We start from the raw sequence: 24,006 nt of genomic DNA, 5'->3' as shown, positions 1-24,006 counted from the left end.
CAGAAGGTTATTTCAACAATTTTTGGCCGATGGGTATACGATGGTTGAATCTCCTCGGTTGTTGTATATTCGCACACACCAATAGAGTCTACGATGTGGTTCATATAAAGGATTGTTTGATGCTTTGACACGTGGAGAAGTTGACCCCCGGACTCAAGCTCGACGAATTGTATTGCCATCAACTTTTACTGGTGGAGCACGATATATGGTTCAAAACTACCAAGATGCAATGGCAATTTGTGGTTGGATTGGTTATCCAAATATTTTATCACTTTTACATACAATCCAAAATGGCCAGAAATTCAACGTTTTTTGCAATGTAGAGGCTTGAAATATGAAGATCGGCCTGATATTTTGTGCCATGTGTTTAAAATGAAATTGGAAGCTTTGATTAAAGAGATACGATCTGGCACTGTCTTTGGGAAAATTGTCACTGGTATGTGTGCTTCAAGTTAAGTTTACATTTTATTTTTTAATTCAACGCTTTGATTGCTTTACTTATGTGTATTAATTTCTTTCCAGTAATTTATACCGTGGAATTTCAAAAACGGGGATTGCCACATGCACATATTCTTCTGTTCATTGATCGTGGTGTTGCTCTTACATTTGGTTCCAATGTTGATTCCATTATATCTGCCGAGATTCCTAATAAAGAGAGTGATCCTGAGTATTATACAATTGTTGGAGAGTTTATGATGCATGGTCCATGTGGTGTGACTAGGAAAAACTCTCCACGTATGGTTAAGGGGAACTGCTCAAAACACTTTCCTAAAAAATTTATGGATTATTGTTCAATTCTTGATTCTAATGGGTATCCCATCTATAAGCGTAGAAATAATGGTAATACAATTGTTAAGAGTGATGTTGAACTGGATAATAGGTTTGTTGTGCCTCACAATAGATATTTATTGATGAAGTATAGAGCACACATCAATGTAGAATGGTGTAACCAATCTCGGTCTATCAAATATTTGTTTAAATATGTGAACAAAGGTCATGATCGAGTTACTGTGCAATTTTATAGGAGTACCGAATGCCGAGGAAGTAGTGAAGTTATAGATGAAATCAGTATGTATTATGATTGTCGGTATATTTCTCCATGCGAAGCTGCATGGCGTTTGTTTAGCTATGATGTGCAGTTTCGTAATCCAGCAGTTGAACGTCTTAGCTTCCACTTGCCTAATGAACAGAGCATTGTTTTCAATGATGAGGTTTCGGTTGAAACAGTTGTTGAAAGGCAAACGGTTAGAAATAGCATGTTCTTATCATGGTTTGAAGCAAATAAGAGGTATCCTTCTGCTCGAGCGTTGAGTTATAGGGAAATGCCTAATGCTTTTGTTTGGAAAACGGATATCCGCGAGTGGCATCCAAGAAAATGGGGATTTGCTATTGGTCGTATGTTTTATGTCCCACCAGGTAGTGGGGTGATTTTTTTTATCTTAGATGTTTGTTAAATTTAGTTCGTGGTCCAACATCTTTTCAAGACATACAAACTGTTGATGGTATTGAATATTCGTCATTTCGAGATGCATGCTACGCTCGTGGATTGATTTTTGATGAAAAAGAATATATTGATGCGATAGTTGAAGCAAGTCAATGGTAGACTGCTGCAGCTCTTAGGAGATTATTTGTAACTTTACTAACGGCAAATTCACTTTGTCAACCTGAAAAAGTATGTGATGTTGTTTGGCTGCTATGTGAGGATGCCAAGTATAATCAACGTAAATCATTTGCTAATCCAGGTAAAATGTTGTTATATATATATATATATATATATATATATATATATATATATATATATATATATATATATATGTATATTATTTTGCAATTTTCAGCTTATAAAGTTATATAGTAATTATTGTAAATGTAAAAAAATGTAAATGATGTGCAGACTTAATGTTGTCGGAAAAAGAGAAGAAAATGTATGGCTTGATAGAGTTTAAGAAACTTTTGTCAACATGGAGCAAGAGTTTGAGTGATTACCCATGTATGCCTGTGCCAGACATGACTTCTTTGTACGTCTCTCAAAATCGATTATTGCCTGAAGAATTATCTTATGATTATGCATTGTTAGCAAAGGAACATGAACTTTTAGTCCAGCGGTTGACAGTCGAGCAACGCTTTGTTTATGACACTGTTCTATCGTCGACTGGTAATGCTACAGGGTTTTTTTTTTTTTTTTTTTTTTTTTTTTTTTTGTCTACGGTTACGGTGGTACTGGGAAAACATTTGTGTGGCAAACTTTATCAGCTGCTTTGCGCTCTGAACGAAAGATCGTTCTGAATGTTGCATCAAGCGGCATTGCTTCGTTGTTGATGCCCGGCGGTCGTACTGCACATTCACGCTTTGCTATACCAATTGTTGTGAATGAGGACTCTACTTGCAATATTTCACAGGGATCCGATCTTGCTGAGCTACTCATTCAATGTAACTTGATTATTTGGGATGAAGCACCTATGATGCATAAACATTGCTTCGAAGCTTTAGACAGAATAATGCAAGATTTGTTACGATTTGTTAATCCATTGAGTTCATCGTTGCCGTTCGGCGGGAAAACAGTTGTTTTAGGAGGTGACTTTAGACAAATATTACCAGTGCTACCAAAGGGTTCTAGGCAAGAAATTGTTGGTGCAACCATTAATTCTTCTTATTTGTGGGCTAATTGTAGGGTATTGAGATTGACAAAGAATTTGAGGTTGCAAAATGTGGGTTCTGTTCAGGATGTGGAAGAGCTTAGTTCATTAGCTAATTGGATAGCTGCAATTGGTGATGGCGACATCGGTGGCACAAATGATGGTCATGTGGATGTCCAAATTCCCGAAAAACATGTGCTTAAACCAGATTGTGATCCTATTAAAGCTATTGTTAAAAGTACATTCCCTATGTTTCAAGAAAATCAAAACAACGGGGATTATCTAATTGGTCGAGCAATTTTAGCGCCAACACTCGAGGTTGTTGATGAAGTTAATGACTACATGAGTACTTTGAATGATGCTACATCTAGAACCTATCTTAGCTCCGATTCGGTATGCCCCACTAAAAACACGTCTGATACGGTAGCTGCATTGCATACTCCAGAATTGTTAAATGGCCTGAAATGCTCGGGTTTGCCAAACCATTCGCTCACTCTTAAAGTTGGATCTCCAGTCATGCTACTGCGAAACATCGACCATTCAGCTGGCCTTTGCAATGGGACAAGATTAATTATTTCTAAATTAGCAGATCATGTTGTTGAAGCCAAGATTCTTTTTGGTGGTAATGCAGGTGAACAAGTCTTGATCCCACGATTGTCTCTTACACCGTCAGATACTAGGCTACCATTTAAATTCCAACGAAGGAAATTCCCACTTATGTTGTCTTATGCTATGACAATAAACAAGAGTCAAGGCCAAACATTGTCTACAGTTGGACTTTTGTTGAAACAACCAGTCTTTGTTCACGGACAATTATATGTTGCTTTGTCTAGGGTTAGTAATCTGAATGGTCTTAAGTTACTTATTTGTAGCGACAATGGAGAGTATGTTTCTTCAACGTCGAATGTTGTATACAAAGCGGTCTTTAACAATTTATAAAATTTGTATATTATTAATTATTTGTTACCTATGCAATATGAAGTTATATTTTACATACTTTTCGAGATGCCAATATAATTTTTATATTACTATTACTAATAAACTAATAAATAAATAATTGAATACATACATACATACATACACACACACACACACACACACACACACACACACACACACACACACACATATATATATATATATATATATATATATATATATACTATTTTTTTTATTTTATTTTAGCCGTGCATCGCACGGGTGGAGTACTAGTTTCATATAATTGATTAATTGAGAACAAATCGTCATCAATATCCAATGCCCACAACAAATAAGTATTAGTTTTAAGTAAATATAATATATAATAGAACAGAAGTATATTATATAAAAGTTATTATAAGAAAATGCGGATCTCTCTCTCTAGGCTTTTCTAGAGGGTTTTGTGAAGAGATTAACTGTGTAATTATTGATGTAAAGCACATCCTATATATAGTACATGGAGGAGTGAAGATAGCAGGAAGTTACAACCAAATACAACTAGTCTATAGGAGCACAAATAGAATAAATAACAACTAAAGAAATACTAGCCACATATTGGCTTAACACGCCCCCGCAAGATGGAGGATCCGTTGGAGACTCCAATCTTGGACCGAAGTTGAAGAAAAAGGCGACGACCCAGTGACTTAGTAAGAAGATCAGCTAGTTGAGCTGAAGACGAAACGTGCCGCACAACTAGCGTACCATTTGCAACCAAATCCCGGACAAAGTAGTAATCCAAGGCGAGATGCTTCATGCGGGAATGAAACACGGGATTCTTGCAAACGTACGTGGCGCTCAAGTTGTCACAAAACAGGACCGGAGGCTCAACCAGCCCCAATTTCAACTCTTGCAACAGATTTTTGACCCAGAGGACCTCAGCTGCTGCATTCGCCAAGGCCCGATACTCCGCCTCCGTGGACGATCGCGAGACAGACTTCTGACGCGTAGACTTCCAAGAGATTAGATTATTGCCTAGGTACACCAGATATGCTGTAACACCCCAGATTTTCAAGACATTTAAAACTTATAAAATAAAGGTATTATCTCATTAAATCCCAAAACATAATACAAGTGTACGAGGTGCTATGCCACACCTGAGCTGGAGAACCCAGGTGCACAGGCTAACTAACTAATATCCTCAATAATGTAAATGCATAATATGGCACGCAGGCCGAAAGGGGACCAACTACTTCTACGTTCCGAGTACTAGCGCTCTCCAGTGACTTATTATTCTGTGCCTGAAAGCCAAATATATCTGTTCAGCGAGAGATGCTGGTAACCCACTCCAACGCGTTGAAATACAATACATATAGAGATATATATAGATATACGAAAACCATTTTGAGCATGAAGATATATCCTACGAACTCTAGCTTTAAAACCGGGAATGACTCGACAGATAAGGCCAGACACAAGGAACAGTTATAACAGTCATAAGCAGTTCATAACAGATAAGGCAAATAAGGCAAAGCATAAACAATGATCATAACCCAACATGAATAATCCCCAATATAAATCCCATAGTCACATCCCCCAAGACACTCCTAATCACAACTTGTCCATATCACAACACATAACGCACGTTGTTGGCGCCACAGGACCACTTGCATGCCCATACATGCGGGTCAGCGCATATAGCTCTGACACGGCCCCACAGCACCATGCCCCGTATCGCAACACGGGGAGGCCGATCGCAACCGACCGATGAACCGCAGCTCATCATAATGTTTGATCGCAACCAAACAGTGGACCGCAGCCCAAGAGAGTATGTCATCTGACTGTAGCCAGGAATTCCCATCTGACTACAGCCAGCCTCTGAACCGCAGCTCAGGAAAGATGTCACCTGATTGTAGCCAGGAATTCCCATCTGACTACAACCAGCTTCTGGACCGCAGCCCAGGATATCGTCATCCGACTACAGCCAGGAATTCCCATCTGACCATAGCCGGCTTCTGAACCGCAGCTCAGGATAACCAATCCGATCGCAACCGAATTGGGGTAACACGCACACATAACACATAGCAAGCACATGCAACCCACATTACACATTGGGAAGGGGGATAAAGCGTATAACAACCTTATGCGTGATCCATCACGTACTAGGAGTAGTCCTAAGGGGTTCATACTTCTTCCACCTAGGTCAACGGGATACCAATTCAACTAGCATGCAATATAATAGACTCATAAACCTACGAACGGTACCCGAAATATCAAACTAGACATAGGCACGACAAACGGGGTCCGTTGGGACACCACAGGGATCGGGGAAACATCAAACGGGGAAGCCGGGGTCCCGAGGGGGGGGAAATTCCAGCGGGTAGCCGGTGGGTGGGGGTCCACCCGCCGGCTGCCCGCTGCCGGAGCTGCCCGTGAATGCCGCGGGTAGGTGGCGGGTCCCTTACCCCCACCTACCCCCCACTGACTCTTTTCAACACTTTTCGCCCCGGGAACCGATGTGGAACCCGAAACCATTCTTAGACACTTTACAACGCAATTAACGACAACACGTAGACAATTAACGAATCAAATACAAGAAACGAACGGCACATAACCTATCATGCTTTTCTAAATATAATCAACACCCAAACATGCGATTTCCCCCACCCGATAATCCAAGAATAAGATCATACGATACAACCTAGGGTTCTAATCACTTTTATATCAACAAGAATACGGTTCGTCTTCTAATTGCAAGATTCGGTAAGAATAACACATAAACATCAAGAACATCACACAATTATCAAGAACAACACATAATCATCAAGAACTCCATATAATCATCAAGAATCTCCCAATATCAAGATTATCAAGATCCCTCATGGGATCATCATATCAATCATCAATAATAATCATCACAAACCATTAATACACAATAATATGGGGAAACCCTAAGGGGGAATCATAGCTATGAAAATAGGTTTTGTTGAGACATGGGTTACCTCTTAGCCTTAATTAATTCCTTGGCTATGAAGGGTCTTTCTTTAAGCTTTCTTGCTTTCTTGATTTCTTCTAAGGGGATTCTTGGAGCACTTTGGGGTGGTGGAACGTTTATTGTGGTGGGGGGTTCTAGGTGCCTCTTAAGTCCCCTATTTATATATTTAGGAGTCCTGGTTAGGAACTAATATTATAGGCTTGCTAATTCTATTCCTTTTGGAACTAAGGATTGGGTTTAGGGATAAGGGTCCATGGTCCATAGTGGACCATATTAATTAATTAAAGGGAATCCTAATCGTAGTCTGAATAATAAAAGGCCTACTTCCTTTATTCCTAATAGATAACTAGGTCTAGGATTCCTAATTAGAATCTGAATAGTAAAGGGTTTACTTTCTTTATTCCTAATAGGCTTAGGACTCTAATTTAGGCAAGGGTCCACGGTTCATGGTGGACGGAAACCTAACCGAATTAAATCATATTTAATTATTATTAATGGGATTAATTTAATAATTAATCCAGGATTGAAGGCCGTAACACGGGGTGTTACACTCTCCCCCCCTTACGAGAAGCTTCGTCCCCGAAGCTTGGAAATCATTGCAGGGTTAACGAGTCAAGAGAAGAACCGTGGTCCTGTAGAGAAGGTATTCCACGGGGAAATTGTATACTTGAATGCCTATGTGTGTTGGGTTTTTGGGAGCGATTAGATTTTACAGGGCTAAGAGAGTGGGTTTCAAACTTGAGGACACGGTGAATTCAGGAATTAGGATCAAGTTTTCGAGGTTGCAACTTAGGTTGTGAGGTTGCCACTTGTATGGAATCGTTAAAACATGGGATTGAGAATGGGGTCTGAAGGGTAGAAAGGGTTTTGAAATAAGGAAGGGGCCGATTTTCCGAGGGAGGAAAAGGAATTCGGCTAGGATGGGTTAAGGTTTCTCGATCCCAAGTGAATAATCTGGTTAGATGCTTTGATCACGATGCGCCAACGAGCTGATGATCCTCCTTCCTTGGTGTTGGTGCTTGCTTGACTTTAAGATCCTTGTTTAGACCTTGCTTCCCAGGCTAAGGTTTCATCCTTCTCTTCTTTCTTGAGGGAATTTCCCGTGGTGATTCAACACTTACTTCTTTAATGCGCCCAAGGTCTTGACCGAGTTGGGTCAACCAAGCCAATCTCTTAGGGCGTACTTCCCAAATTCTTCTCAAAGTCTCTTGGGAGTCGATGGACTTTGGGTTGAATTTCTCTTCTTATTGAATTTCATCTCCTCTTTTGTGGATGAAATTCTTAGTAAGACTTCATGTCTTACCCGAGGTTCGGCATTGTTGTGCCTTGTTTGTGTTATTTTTAATGATGAAGGTGTCCTTGCGTGTCCTTTTTCTTTTAAAGTGCAGTCGGTTACCAAATCTCGTTGTGGGATGACTCGGCGACTTTACGAGTCACCTCATTTCCTTGTGGGTCCTTAATGACCCTTGAAGTCTTGGCGCGAATGTGTTCTTCACCCTTTTTCTTAGCACCATGGGCTACGTAGTTCTTGATTCCATACAACTTGTAAGGAGTCCTCTGATTTGCTCGAACGATGTCCATGGTTTGGAGGAGTCCCGGTCCCTCCTTAGCATTTTGACTTTTAAGGTTTTCGTGGGTTCTTAGTACGAGTTCCCAACTCGCCTCCTTGGTTTGCGCAATCCTTTACGCCAAACATCCCTAGTCGGTTGTATCGTAGGATCCGATTTCAATTACTCGTGCAATGTAATTGATTGTGATTTCCCGATGGTGTCTCGTGCGTCAAGGTCATTTACGTAGGACACTATGTTTGGGGGGTCCATGGTTCCTTACCCAAGACTCACATTCCTCAATCGAGGCACACAAGTGCACCACAAATCAATAAAATGAGGGGTTAAGAAATCAGCACATTGTACCAGTGGGCGCGAGGTGGGCGGTCGTCCGCCTGCCAAGCTCCTACCAAGGACCCGCCAAGGTCCCGTCAAGGACCCGTTGGGGACCCGCGGGAAAGTGACTAGGAATAGTCAATTCCTTCGGGAAAGACCCCAAAAATGCACAGATTCATGTCCTGACAAGTCCCATGCCCTTGTGCACAATAAAAGGGATTTGGATACATAGGATGACCCATCGTACAATGTTCATTGATCCTTAAGCACGAGTTCTAGAGGTAGATATACATACATATATATATATCTATGTTTTCTTGGTCTGGGTTTAAAGGGGTGTAAGAAGTGCAAGGGCTAGGTTTCAAAGTCGAGGGGCGGATATGGTCGATGTCTCAAGGTCGTAATACAGGAAGGAAGGTTGCCACCTTGTATGGGTTTGTCTGTAATGAGGGATCAAGAGCGAGGTTTGGAGTGATAGGACGGATTCTTTAACGAAATGGTACTTGATTGGCAAGGGGAGGGAAAGGGGCTAAGGACTCTTGGCTTCGAGTGATTATGCCTGTTTGGGGCTTGGTTGTGGCATGCAGTCGAACTGGTGATCCCTTTTCCTTGGCTTTGTTTGATTCTAAGATTTTCGTTTGATCTTCTCTTCCCGTGTCGAAGTCCCCTTCGTTTCTATGGCTTCCAGGAGAATTCTCGTGATGGTTTCCATGCACGTTCCCCTCGGATGTCCAGAAGTCTGGACCCAGTCGGTTTAGTGGGTCAAACCCCTAGGTCTTGACTCCTAATCCTTGCCGAGGGTTCTTAAGGGTAAGGGGGTTTCGGGTTAGTCTTTCTTGTTCTATTTGGGTTTCATCCCTTCCTTGGTGGATGAAATTCTTAGCAAGGATTTATGTCCTCCTCGAGGTTCGGCCTGTTGCACCTATTTGACGATGTTTTCTGTAGCGAGGGCCCCTGACACATTGAACGTATTTGTTTTGCCCGCTCTTGTCAACGCATGGCGTTCTTTGGTGGCGTACGTACAGGCTATGGTTTCTCGTGAAGCCTTCACGGTTTTTGTGCAAGGGTGGGGTGATACGTAATCGTAACCTCCACCTACTTCGCCGATTCCTATCTAACAACTTATTTTAATATTGAATCAATGAATGTCGGTTCTTCACGCCCCTGGGTAGGGTAAGGGCCTTATGCTGCTCTACGGTTTTTAACAGGGTTTCCAAACGGAGTGGGGATATGAACTTAGAGCAAGGGCAATAACAATTTAGGGTTTCCGAGGGTTTGGGTTAAGCGCCACAATGGGTGAGCAAGGTCATGACGGTTGCGAATTTGCTCTTAAGGTAATTAAGGATTCGGGGTGGGAGTTTTCAACAAATAGGGGTATCAAGATGCTGGGGTTTCAGGGCGGATGATATTTTAAATTGGGGTGGTGGGGTCGCAAGGTGTCGCGATATACTTACCTTGCACCCAAGGATTCGACTAATGGTGTCGTTCCTTCGCTACTTTAATAGGTGTCCTAGTTTTCCTTCCTGTTTGTTGTAGCCGCAACCCGGGTTTGCCGAGATAAGGCAACTTGTCGGAAGGTGCATGTCATTTGTCTGACTCGGGGGTTACCGTGGTTACCCTGGGTTGGTGCGTATTGCAGTCCGTCCCTTTTAGCAGTCCTGACTGTAACGCCTCTTCTTAGTAGTCATCCAAATCTTCCTTTTCTTTGGTCAGGGTCCTTGTCAAGTCTTTTGACGGGAGTTAGGGCGAGGCGATTTATCGGGTAAGTGTACGTTACCCAGTTGTGGAAGTAAACTTATCTATTCGCACCCTTACCTGGTGTGGTAAGCATAGGGGGAGGTTCCTTTAAGTTAGAGAGGGATGAAGTGAGGGGAGGTTATGTGTAGGTTTCACAATCTCACTGCGCGTCCTAAGATTCCTGGATCCTATGTTCCTAAGTTCCTAGAGTTCAAGCCTAGTGTCCAAGAGTCCGGTCTTAAGAGTCTTATCCTAGGGTCAAACTTAAGCTCTGATACCAACTGTAACACCCCAGATTTTCAAGACATTTAAAACTTATAAAATAAAGGTATTATCTCATTAAATCCCAAAACATAATACAAGTGTACGGGGTGCTATGCCACACCTGAGCTGGAGAACCCAGGTGCACAGGCTAACTAACTAATATCCTCAATAATGTAAATGCATAATATGGCACGCAGGCCGAAAGGGGACCAACTACTTCTACGTTCCGAGTACTAGCGCTCTCCAGTGACTTATTATTCTGTGCCTGAAAGCCAAATATATCTGTTCAGCGAGAGATGCTGGTAACCCACTCCAACGCGTTGAAATACAATACATATAGAGATATATATAGATATACGAAAACCATTTTGAGCATGAAGATATATCCTACGAACTCTAGCTTTAAAACCGGGAATGACTCGACAGATAAGGCCAGACACAAGCAACAGTTATAACAGTCATAAGCAGTTCATAACAGATAAGGCAAATAAGGCAAAGCATAAACAATGATCATAACCCAACATGAATAATCCCCAATACAAATCCCATAGTCACATCCCCCAAGACACTCCTAATCACAACTCGTCCATATCACAACACATAACGCATGTTGTTGGCGCCACAGGACCACTTGCATGCCCATACATGCGGGTCAGCGCATATAGCTCTGACACGGCCCCACAGCACCATGCCCCGTATCGCAACACGGGGAGGCCGATCGCAACCGACCGATGAACTGCAGCTCATCATAATGTTTGATCGCAACCAAACAGTGGACCGCAGCCCAAGAGAGTATGTCATCTGACTGTAGCCAGGAATTCCCATCTGACTACAGCCAGCCTCTGAACCGCAGCTCAGGAAAGATGTCACCTGATTGCAGCCAGGAATTCCCATCTGACAACAACCAGCTTCTGGACCGCAGCCCAGGATACCGTCATCCGACTACAGCCAGGAATTCCCATCTGACCATAGCCGGCTTCTGAACCGCAGCTCAGGATAACCAATCCGATCGCAACCGAATTGGGGTAACACGCACACATAACACATAGCAAGCACATGCAACCCACATTACACATTGGGAAGGGGGATAAAGCGTATAACAACCTTATGCGTGATCCATCACGTACTAGGAGTAGTCCTAAGGGGTTCATACTTCTTCCACCTAGGTCAACGAGATACCAATTAAATTAGCATGCAATATAATAGACTCATAAACCTACGAACGGTACCCGAAATATCAAACTAGACATAGGCACGACAAACGGGGTCCGTTGGGACACCACAGGGATCGGGGAAACATCAAACGGGGAAGCCGGGGTCCCGAGGGGGGGGAAATTCCAGCGGGTAGCCGGTGGGTGGGGGTCCACCCGCCAGCTGCCCGCCGGTAACACTGTTCCGGGCAGCGGGTGCCCGGCGGGCAGCTGCCCGCCCGCCGGCTGCCCGCTGCCGGAGCTGCCCGTGAATGCCGCGGGTAGGTGGCGGGTCCCCTACCCCCACCTACCCCCCACTGACTCTTTTCAACACTTTTCGCCCCGGGAACCGATGTGGAACCCGAAACCATGCTTAGACACTTTACAACGCAATTAACGACAACACGTAGACAATTAACGAATCAAATACAAGAAACGAACGGCACATAACCTATCATGCTTTTCAAAATATAATCAACACCCAAACATGCGATTTCCCCCACCCGATAATCCAAGAATAAGATCTTACGATACAACCTAGGGTTCTAATCACTTTTATATCAACAAGAATACGGTTCGTCTTCTAATTCCAAGATTCGGTAAGAATAACACATAAACATCAAGAACATCACACAATTATCAAGAACAACACATAATCATCAAGAACTCCATATAATCATCAAGAATCTCCCAATATCAAGATTATCAAGATCCCTCATGGGATCATCATATCAATCATCAATAATAATCATCACAAACCATTAATACACAATAATATGGGGAAACCCTAAGGGGGAATCATAGCTATGAAAATAGGTTTTGTTGAGACATGGGTTACCTCTTAGCCTTAATTAATTCCTTGGCTCTGAAGGGTCTTTCTTTAAGCTTTCTTGCTTTCTTGATTTCTTCTAAGGGGATTCTTGGAGCACTTTGGGGTGGTGGAACGTTTATTGTGGTGGGGGGTTCTAGGTGCCTCTTAAGTCCCCTATTTATATATTTAGGAGTCCTGGTTAGGAACTAATATTATAGGCTTGCTAATTCTATTCCTTTTGGAACTAAGGATTGGGTTTAGGGATAAGGGTCCATGGTCCATAGTGGACCATATTAATTAATTAAAGGGAATCCTAATCGTAGTCTGAATAGTAAAAGGCCTACTTCCTTTATTCCTAATAGATAACTAGGTCTAGGATTCCTAATTAGAATCTGAATAGTAAAGGGTTTACTTTCTTTATTCCTAATAGGCTTAGGACTCTAATTTAGGCAAGGGTCCACGGTTCATGGTGGACGGAAACCTAACCGAATTAAATCATATTTAATTATTATTAATGGGATTAATTTAATAATTAATCCGGGATTGAAGGCCGTAACACGGGGTGTTACATATGCGGTAGTGGAACGGCCCTCAGTGGACGGTCCACCCCAATCTGAATCAGTGTATACCATGTGAAGAGATTAACTGTGTAATTATTGATGTAAAGCACATCCTATATATAGTACATGGAGGAGTGAAGATAGCAGGAAGTTACAACCAAATACAACTAGTCTATAGGAGCACAAATAGAATAAATAACAACTAAAGAAATACTAGCCACATATTGGCTTAACAGTTTTTTCTCCCTAGGGTTTCTGGGGTTTTTGGGTTCTTTGGTACGCCGGTGTTTGCCTCGTGTTCAGGTTTGCGTTAGCAATGGATGTGCGTGGGTTATCAGATGATTGTGCATTGTTATCGTTGCATGAGGAGGATGAAGGGGGCTGGCGGCTCCGACTGTAGATCCGGGAAGCAGTAGTGTCACATATTTTGAACTGGTTGGCCGGTTGGTAACGGATCGGGATGTCAAGTATGATCATATGGAACAGGTTTTCGCGTCCGTATGGAAACCTTTGATGGGGGTGAAGTTCGTGCCGTTAGACCATAATTTGTTCGTTTGCCAGTTTCTGAGCAAGCGGGATATGCAACGAGTGTTGGATGATGGGCCGTGGTCCTATGAAAATCAAATCTTAGCAATCAAGCAGGTGCCGCCGGGGGTACGGCCTGAGGCCGTAAGTTTGGGTATGGTAGATCTATGGGTTCAAATCCATGATCTCCCGAACCGGTTTAATTTGCGTCCGCAGATTTCATAGAAAGCATTGGGAATTATGTGGGGAAGTTTGTCATGATTGATGCCAATAATTTTGGGGGTAATTGGAGGAGTTATCATCAGATTAGGGTTACGCTCGATGTCCACGTTCCGCTACGTCGCCGTATGAAATTGAAGTTGGCTAATGATGCCTTCCAGTGGGTCAACTTCAGATATGAAAGGTTGACCACCTTTTGTTTTTGCTGTGGCCTCATCGGTCATTCAGAGAAGTTTTGTCGCAAAGCAACGGAGGATGATATCCTCTCTAGTGATTACCCGTATGGAGCCTGGTTAAGGGTTGGGGGCAGGCGACAAGTGAAACCGGTGGGTGCTCGATGGATTCTTGCGGATTTCCCCGACCGGCCAGTTTGTGTGCCAAATACGCCGGCCATTCCAACTGTGAATCCGGTTATGGAGGAGCAGTCGGTGGTCTTGCATGGTGAACATAAACGCAGGAGGGAGGAGGACACTAGTGGCGGTCATCAAGATGAGCCTGATGTAAGGATGGTGGACACATCAAAAAACTTGGAAGCGGCGGGTTTGGAAGGCCAAGCCCGCCCTCATCAATGAGCACGATCAGTTGGAACTGTAGGGGGTTGGGTGGCACCCGTACAGTTCGAGAATTATTAGGCTTCGTGGCCTACAAGCGACCCAACTTTGTTTTTCTCATGGAAACGAAGGCGCAAACGAGTAAGTTGGAGAGTTTACGAGTACGCATGGGGTTCGATGGTTTGTTTGTAGTGGAAAGAAATGGTTTGGGAGGGGGTTTAGCTCTACTTTGGAGGGATTCTGATATGGCCACTTTAATTGGGTATTCTGATAATCATATTGACGTCGCGGTGTCGTTGCCAGGTGAGCCCCCGTGGCGTTTAACTTGTTTTTATGGCCACTCAGTAAGATCACATCATCATCTTTCATGGGCATTGCTGCGTGAATTAAAAACATGGTCTAGTCTGCCTTGGGTGGTGATAAGGGACCTAAATAACATAGCCAGCCATGATGAGAAAAGGGGTGGAGCACCACATTCGAATGGGCTTATTGCGGGTTTTAACACGGCATTACAAGACTGTGATTTGTTTGATTTGGGGATGGTTGGTCACCGGTTTACTTGGGTAAAGGGAAGAGGTACTGTTAATTGGATGGAGGAACGTCTTGACCAAGTTTTGGCCACGCCGGAATGGTGTGAGATTTATTCTTCGGCTACAATGTTGAATATGCTAGCTAACTCCTCGGATCACAGCGCCCTTTATCTGGATCCGAAGGCGATTGCTATTAGAAGATCTTCCCGAGTTTTCCGGTTCGAGTCTGCATGGCTTCTAGACGTTAAATGCAAGGATGTGGTAGAATCTTCTTGGCGTCGGACTTCGAACTTGAGCTTCCTGGATCGTAAAGATGTCTGCGGACAGAGTCTGTGGCGTTGGGGTAATGAACATTTTCGGCGGTTTGGCAGGAGAGTCCAACAGTTACGGGATAAAATGGAGGCTTTACGGGGCAGTTTGGCTGCGGGGGATGTTGGCTTGTTCCTTAGGCTTGATGCTGAGCTTAGTACCGTATTGGCGCATGAGGAATTATACTGGCGTCAACGGTTAAAACAATTGTGGTTGCAGGAAGGGTATCTAAACACGAAATATTTCCACCATTTTGCAAGTCATAGGAGGAAGTGTAATCAGTTATTGCAATTGCGTGGCCAGTCTGGTGTTTGGGTCGAAGGGGGGGAGTTGAATGCAGAGATTATGGCTTATTATTCTAACATTTTTCAAGCTGCTAGTTGTGATCTCGGGATTTTGAGCAGGTTCCCGGCCAGAATTACGGGGGAGTTAAATGCTAGATTACTTCGCCCGGTAGAACCAGCTGAGGTTAAGGACGCACTGTTCTCTATGGCACCGGATAAGGCGCCATGCCCGGATGGTATGTCGCCTTCGTTTTATCAATCTTTTTGGCACATCGTGGGGCATGATCTTACAACTTTTGTTTCGGATTGTTTTGCTAATTGTTGGATGCCGGATGGTATTAACAGTACTAATGTTGTCCTTATCCCAAAGAAGAAGTCCCGGAGAGAGTTGGGGACCTACGGCCTATTGCGCTATGTAATGTCACTTATAAAGTTTTAGCAAAGGTCATTGCAAATCGCATGAAGGAAACGTTGGATTATGTAATTTCACCATCACAGAGTGCTTTTGTGTCAGACAGGCTCATTACGGATAACATCATTGTCGCAGGTGAGGTGGGACATTATTTGCGATTAAAACGGGCTGGGAATGTTGGCTGGGCATCGTTGAAGTTGGACATGGCTAAGGCATACGACCGCATGGAATGGGGCTTTCTGATGGGTATGTTGACTGCACTCGGTTATGCTAGTGGTTGGGTTGAGCTTATCAGAATGTCTGTGGAGTCGGTTTCATATACCATAATGGTCAATGGAAGCACAGCTGGTACAGTAAAGCCCACAAGGGGTATTAGACAGGGTGACCCTCTATCCCCATACTTGTTCATTGTGTGTGTGGAGGCTCTTTCGTTGTTGCTGCAGCAGCAAGAGGCAAGGGGTTTGATTCATGGTATACGGGTGGCGAGAGGAGCACCGCCGGTTTCTCACTTGTTTTTCGCCGATGACAGCCTGCTCTTTTTTAGGGCAACGGTGGATGAGGCACAGGAGGTAAAGTCCTGTTTGGCTTTTTATTGCAGGGCTTCCGGCCAGTTGGTGAACTTTGACAAGTCCAGCAACATGTTTAGTGCTAACACGGGGGAGGAGGTGCGTGGTCATGTAGCGGGCATCTTTGGTGTTGTGCAGGTGACTGATTTCGGCCGGTATCTCTGGCTTGCCTTCTGTCCTGGGACGGAATAAAAGGTTAGTTTTCCAGTATATTGAGCAGAGGTTGAGAGATCGTATATCTTTGTGGCAGAAAAAGTTCCTGTCCCGGGACGGGAAAGAGGTCCTGGTTAAGAGTGTTGGCCAAGCGATGCCTATTTTTACGATGTCGGTATTCTTGCTCCCTGCTGCTGTTTGTGATTCTATAGAGAAAACTCAATCGATTCTGGTGGAATAAGGGGTCCGGAAATGGGAGGGGGATTCATTGGCTTAGTTGGACGCGCATGTCAGTTCCAAAGAGGTTGGGGGGATGGGTTTCAAACGGCTACGTGAGTTTAATGTGGCATTGTTGGCGAAGCAAGGATGGCGGCTCTTAGTTAAACCATCATCGTTGGTTTCCAGAATTCTGAAGGCCCGTTATTTCCCAAGGTGTAGTTTTTTGGATGCTACTATTAGGAGCAACCCGAGCTATATTTGCCGTAGTATCTTGGCTGGAAAGGGGTTGCTCAGTGATGGTTTAGCCCGCAGGATTGGAGATGGTAAGGATACTCTAGTGTGGGGTGCGCCATGGCTGGCGGATAGCAGGTATAGTTTTGTTTCAACACCTTTAATAGAGGAGTTAAAGGATACTAAAGTATGTGGTCTTTTGGATAATGCAGGGTGTTGGGATTTGGAGCTGCTACGTGATATTTTCAATGAGGCGGATGTGCCTAGGATTCTTAATACACCTTTCTCTCTAGAGTCCTCCGATACATGGTACTGGAAGGGTGATCTGCGTGGCCTCTACTCCGTTAAGCACGGCTATAATTCCCTTATGCGTGAACATATGAATCAAGATCCAGGCCTGGAGTTTACTGATTGGGGCGTAATTTGGAGCCTTAAAATCCTGCCGAATGTACGTTGTGTGAGGAACATTCTGCCCGTGCGTGAGGTGTTGAGTCGGCGAGGGGTTCAGGTGGTGAGGGGTTGCCTGCTTTGTGACCATTTTTCTGAGAGTGTATCGCATTTATTTTATGAGTGTGGGGTCATAAGGCAGCTTTGGGAGGGTTTTGGGGTGGTAAATGGCAGCTCTTTTATTCAAATGGTTAGGCATTATCTAACTTGCAGCGATATTGATGTTCATGTCCAGTTACCAGCTAGCTTTTGGACGGTGTGGATGGCAAGGAATGAAGCTTACTGGAATGGGAAGAGATGGAATTTGGCTGATTTAAAGCATAAACAACGTGTGTTTGTCTTGGAGTGGCAGCAGGCCATGCAACTGGGAAGAGGACAACAAGCACGGGTAGCTTCTTCTACGGCGATGTGGTGTGTGCTGCCGCAAGGTTATTTGAAGTGTAATATTGATGCGGCGATTTTTTATGAGGGAGTTGGGTATGCCGTTGTTATAAGAGATCATTCTGGTGGGTTTGTCTCCGCAATTAATGGATGGTTCATGTCAGTACGGGATCCGTACCAAGCAGAAACGATGGCGGTAAAAGAGGCTCTCGCTTGGCTAAAGAGATGCAGTTTTAATAATGTTACTTTGAGTCTGATTGTCTTAATTTTGTTAATAATTATAATTCCGTAGTTCAGGATTTGTCTTATGTTGGGTCTTTCGTTAAGCAATGTCATACAATTGCTAGGGACATTGGGAACATTGTTGTTCGCCATGTCAAGAGGTCAGCAAACCACGTACCTCATGTGCTAGCACGGGCGACTGGTTCTTCTTCTGATCTTGGGGTTTGGGTTGTTAACCCACCGAGTTGTATTTCGTGTTTCTTTGATGGTTTAATATAAGTTTTGGTTCTCAAAAATATAAAAGTTATTTTATTTAAAATGTAGTTTATACTTAGTTGAGAACATATGTGCTAAATAATAATTTTTCTTCCCATATATATATATATATATATATATATATATATATATATATATATATATATATGTAGGCTAATTTTCTGGTGCACTCCACTCTTAAAGTGTGAACCGTGTGCACTCATCTGGTGCGTTGATTTCGTGCATCCAACTGCCCAAAATAAACGTACACCCTCTTAGCATGCACCGACGCACATTCAGTTAATCCTTATGTATTTTAGACCGAATTGGACTTCACTACTTATCCTTACGCTAGTTTGCCGGTTTACACGGCTCTACTCTCGGTGATCCCTCCCCGACCCCAGGACGATGTCTTCTCAGAGTGAAGAACCTCCGGCGGCTGCCGCGGCATGTCATGCGACTACAGGTCCCAACCCCATGCTATTTTTTTTTTTTTTTGTGTTTTGTCGGCATTTGCGTATCCCATCCGTGCACTGCCTGGGTACGCAAATTTTGGTTTTTTTGCTATGGCGCCATTGGAAAGGTACCGCCGGAGGTAGCATTGCATGTGTATTATATTTGTATTTGAATGGTATTGTTTGGGGTCAAGCAACCTTGTTCGTATGAATGCATGCGTGTGGAACAACAAACCATACTTAAGTTGTATGCCAACTGTATGAATGCATTACTCTGTTGCAGTTCCTTCAATTTTTTTGGGCAGGACATGTCAAACATTTCAATGAACTGCATTATCATCCAATCATGCATACAGTTTTTTCTTATATTCCACAAATTCAATATGACAAGGCTACCTGATTCTGTCACCTATTCTGACAAAGTTTAAACCATCAACTTGAACTCCAATTTAGTTGAGGAAATGTACTGGGATTTTTTTTATATTATTATTTGACTTCATCTATGTTAACAATGTTACCGGGCACCTTTAATTCATTGCAGGGTTACTTGGCAATGATTTAGGTACCGGGGATGTATTGTAGAGCGCGACAACGCTTGACACTGTGGTTAAACAATACTGACTCCCCGATGTGGACGCTGACTTGCTACCAGCCATCGGTCAATGTTTTAACTCCCTAGCCGAAGGAATCCAATTCTACAAGGCCTATGGACAAGCAGGTGGATTTGACATCAGGCATAGCTCTGTTAAGCGAGATCGCGGTGGTGTAATTATTTCCAATCATTTAGTATGCAACCGATAAGGGGCCAAAGGAGGTGGGCGTAGCAAACGCATAGAAGGTAGTGTCAGCAGTGGTAGCCCCAAACAACGACGGAGACGGATTTCTAACAGAGTGGGGTGCGACGCTAAGCTTGGATTTAAGAAAGTCAGTAATGGGGAGTTTAAGGTGTCTATATTTGTCGACAAAGGGTAATCGTGCAGTGATCGAGGCATTATGTGGGGTGAATCCACCATGATCCATAACCATTAAAGCCCCGACCCAAGCTAAGAACAAAGGGAGTGGGAAACGTCTTAAAAGCAGCCGGGAGATAGCCATAGAGAACAGTGCTAAAGTTGGGCGAAAGTGCGGGTTGTGCAGTGAGTACGCTCGTCATAATGCTCGTAGTTGTCCTTCCAAGTGCAACGTGGATTAGTTAGTCATAACCTGTAACACCCCTGATTTTTAAGACATTTAAAACTTAATAATAAAGGTAATATCTCATTAAATCCCAAAGCGTAACATAAGTGTACGGGGTGCTATGCCACACCTGGGCTAGAGAACCCAGGTGCACAGGCTGTCTAACTACTATCCTCTTGAAATATAAATGCATAACATGGCACGCAGGCCGAAAGGGAAACTATACTACTTCTACGCTCCAGTTCTAGCGCGCTCCAGTGCTCTAATCCTCTGTGCCTGAAAGCCAAATATATCTGTTCAGCGAAAGATGCTGGTAACCCACACCAACGCGTTGAAATACAATACATATAGGGATATATATAGATATACGAAAACCATTTTGAGCATGAAGATATATCCTACGAACTCTAGCTTTTAAAACCGGGAATGACTCGACAGATAAGGCCAGACACACGCAACAGTTATAACAGTCATATGCAGTTCGCAATAGATAAGGCAGATAAGGCAAGGCATAAACAATGATCACCACCCATCATAATCAATCCCCAACATAAATCCCACAGTCACATTCCTCCAAGACACTCATAATCACAGCTCATCCATATCTCAACACATAGCACACTTTGTTGGCGCCACAGGACCAATCGCATGCCCATACATGAGGGTCAGCGCATATAGCTCTGACACGGCCCCGCAGCACCCTGCCCCGTATCGCAACACGGAGGGGTCGATCGCAACCGACCGATGAACCTCAGCTCATCATAGTGTTTGATCGCAACCAAACAGTGGACCGCAGCCCAAGAGAGTGTGTTACCTGACTGTAGCCAGGAATTCCCATCTGACTACAGCCAGCTTCTGAACCGCAGCTCAGGAAAATGTCATCTGATTGCAGCCAGGAATTCCCATCTGACTACAACCAGCTTCTGGACCGCAGCCCAGGATACCGTCATCCGACTATAGCCAGGAATTCCCATCTGACTGTAGCCGGCTTCTGAACCGCAGCTCAGGATAACCAATCCGATCGCAACCGAATTGGGGCAACACGCACACATAACACATAGCAAGCACATGCAGCCCACATTACACATTGGGAAGGGGGATAAAGCGTATAACAAACCTATGCGTGATCCACCACATACTAAGAATAGTCCTAAGGGGTTCATACTTCTTCCACCTAGGTCGACGGGATACCAATTCAGCTAGCATGCAATATAATAGACTCATAAACCTACGAACGGTACCCGAAATATCAAACTAGACATAGGCACGACAAACGGGGTCCGTTGGGACACCACGGGGATCGGGGAACCATCAAACGGGGAAGCCGGGGTCCCGAGGGGGGACAAATTCCAGCGGGTAGCCGGTGGGTGGTGGGCCACCCGCCGGCCACCCGCCAGTTTCTACTGTTCCGGGCAGCGGGTCGCCGGCGGGCAGCTGCCCGCCCGCCGGCCACCCGCTGCCAGGCGGTGGTTTACGGCTATGGGTAGGTGGCGGGTCCCCTACCCCCCACTGACTCTCTTCACACACTTTACGCCCCGGGAACCATTGCGGAACCCGAAACCATGCTTAGACACTTTACAACGCAATTAACGACAACACGTAGACAATTAACGGATCAATTACGAGAAAGGAACGACACATAACCTATCATGCTTTTCTAAATATAATCAACGCCCAAACAGGCGATTTCCCCACCCGATAATCCAAGAATAAGATCATACGATACGACCTAGGGTTCTAATTACTTTTATATCAACAAGAATACGATTCATCTTCTAATTGCAAGATTCGGTAAGAATAACACATAAACATCAAGGATGCCAATTAATCACCAAGAACATCATAATCATCAAGAACAACACATAATCATCAAAACCCCAATTAATCATCAAGAACATCATAATTATCAAGAAACTCCCAATATCAAGATTATCAAGATTCCTCATGGAATCATATTATCGACATCAATAATAATCATCATCAATCGCCATTTACAACAATATAGGGGGAAACCCTAAGGGGAAATCATAGCTATGAAAATAGGTTTTGTTGAGACATGGGTTACCTCTTAGCCTTAATTAATTCCTTGGCTATGAAGGATCTTTCTTTAAGCTTTCTTGCTTTCTTGATTTCTTCTAAGGGGATTCTTGGAGCTCTCCTGGGGTGATGGGCGCTTATGCGTGTGGGAGGGGGTTTTAGGTGCTCCCTAAGTTCCCTATTTATAGATCCAAGGGTTTATTTAGAGTTTATTCCTATTGGGTTTAGGGGTTGGGTTTATATAATTGGGCCCATGGGCTATGGTGGTCTTTTCCCTAATTAACCATTATAATTTATTCTTTCTCCTGGGTTATTAATTAATTAATTAATTAATCAGTTGGTTTTAGGGTCCGTAACACGGGGTGTTACACTCTCCCCCCCTTAACAGGAAGCTTCGTCCCCGAAGCTTGGCCCTGGTGACAAAAAGAAAGGAAAGTTTTCCCTTAGTTACCTGGAGTGAACAGCTCGGGGTACCGCTCCTTCATTGTGTCTTTAAGTTCCCATGTGGCTTCCTCGGTCCCGTGGTTGGTCCGGAGAACCTTTACCATTTCTACGACTCGGTTCCGGGTATTTCTTGTTTTGGTGTCCAGGATTCTTACGGGTTTCTCTTCGTATACTAGGGACTCGTCGAGGTCCACGGTCTCGTGTTGGAGTACGTGGCTTGGATCGTGTATGTATTTCTTTAGCTGAGATACGTGGAACACGTTGTGTACTCGTTCTAGCTCGGCGAGTAAGGCGAGACGGTAGGCCAAGTCTCCGATTCTCTCCACGATTTCGTACGGGCCGATGAACCGGGGGCTGAGTTTTCCTTTCCTCCCGAACCTCATTACCCCTCGAGTGGGCGAGATCCTTAGCCAGATCTTGTCCCCGAGGCTGAATTCGGCTCGCTTCCTTTTTAGGTCGGCGTACGACTTCTGGCGGTCTTGGGCGGCCTTCATCCTTTCCTGGATGCGTTTGACCTTAGCTATGGTGTCTTGTAGGTATTGGGGGCCCAGTGTTACCGGGTTGACCATATCTTCCCAGCATAATGGGGTTCTACATCTCTGACCATACAGTGCTTCATATGGTGCCATGCGAATGCTCGCGTGGTAGCTGTTGTTGTACGAGAACTCGATGAGGTCTAGGTGTTCTTCCCACGTTCCTCGGAAGTCGAGCACGCAGGCTCTTAGCATGTCTTTGAGGGTTTGGATGGTTCTTTCGGTTTGGCCGTCTGTGGTGGGGTGAAAGGCCGTGCTTAGCTTTAGTCGCGTCCCCAACGCCGCTTGTAGTGATTTCCAGAATTGCGAGAGGAACCTGGAATCTCGGTCGGACACAATGTTCCGGGGAACTCCGTGGTATTTCACTACCCGGTTTACGTAAGCTTGGGCTAGTTGCGTCATCGTCCATGTTTCTTTCATGGCAATGAACCGCGCTGTCTTGGTGAGACGATCCACTATGACCCAGATTTTATCCTTACCGGTTTTTGTTGGGGGTAGCCCTCCGACGAAGTCCATGGATATGGAATCCCATTTTCCTTGTGGTATTTCAAGGGGTTGTATGAGTCCCTTGGGTTTGCATCGTTCGGCTTTTACCCTTTGGCAGTTCAGGCACTTGGCCACAAAGTCTGCGACTTCCTTTTTCATATTCGGCCACCAAAATGATTTCTTTACGTCTTGGTATAACTTGTCACCGCCTGGGTGGACGGAGTAAGGGGAGTTGTGTCCTTCCTCCAAGATCTGCTGTTTCAAGTGGGGGTGCGTTGAGGGTACACACCACCTCCCTTTGTAGCGGAGGCTGCCGTCTGGGTGCGCTTCGAAGGGGCCCTCTTTTCCTCGAGTCAGGTCGCGGCGGATTTTATCTAGTTTCGGGTCCTGTTGTTGTCCTGATTTGATTTCCTCGAAGAGGGTGGGCACGGCCTGTGTGTTGAGTAGATAGGCATTGGGGCGAGTTTGTCCCTGCTCTATTATTTCCAAGTGTAGCCTTTGGAAGTCCCTGTACAGATGGTCCGGTAGGACCCACGTAGTGTTAAGGGAGTGATTTGTCTTCCGGCTTAGGGCATCTGCC

General features: G+C 44.3%; 1 long non-coding RNA gene across 1 annotated transcript; it reads right to left on the bottom strand.

Moving 5' to 3' along the window:
- Positions 1 to 4,291: 4,291 nt before the first annotated feature.
- Positions 4,292 to 23,289, bottom strand: LOC109174096. Its single transcript, XR_002053008.1, has 3 exons — positions 23,277 to 23,289; positions 10,552 to 10,556; positions 4,292 to 4,408 (listed from the first exon to the last, which is right to left on the bottom strand). It is a non-coding gene; the product is annotated as an uncharacterized LOC109174096 (long non-coding RNA).
- Between the last annotated feature and the right edge of the window lie 717 nt (positions 23,290 to 24,006).

The sequence above is a fragment of the Ipomoea nil genome, unplaced genomic scaffold (genome assembly GCF_001879475.1).
Source record: "Ipomoea nil cultivar Tokyo-kokei standard unplaced genomic scaffold, Asagao_1.1 scaffold0519, whole genome shotgun sequence".
Taxonomy (NCBI): Eukaryota; Viridiplantae; Streptophyta; class Magnoliopsida; order Solanales; family Convolvulaceae; genus Ipomoea; species Ipomoea nil.
The sequence above is the reverse complement of the archived record's forward strand: the minus strand, read 5'-3'. Positions and strand labels throughout refer to the sequence as shown.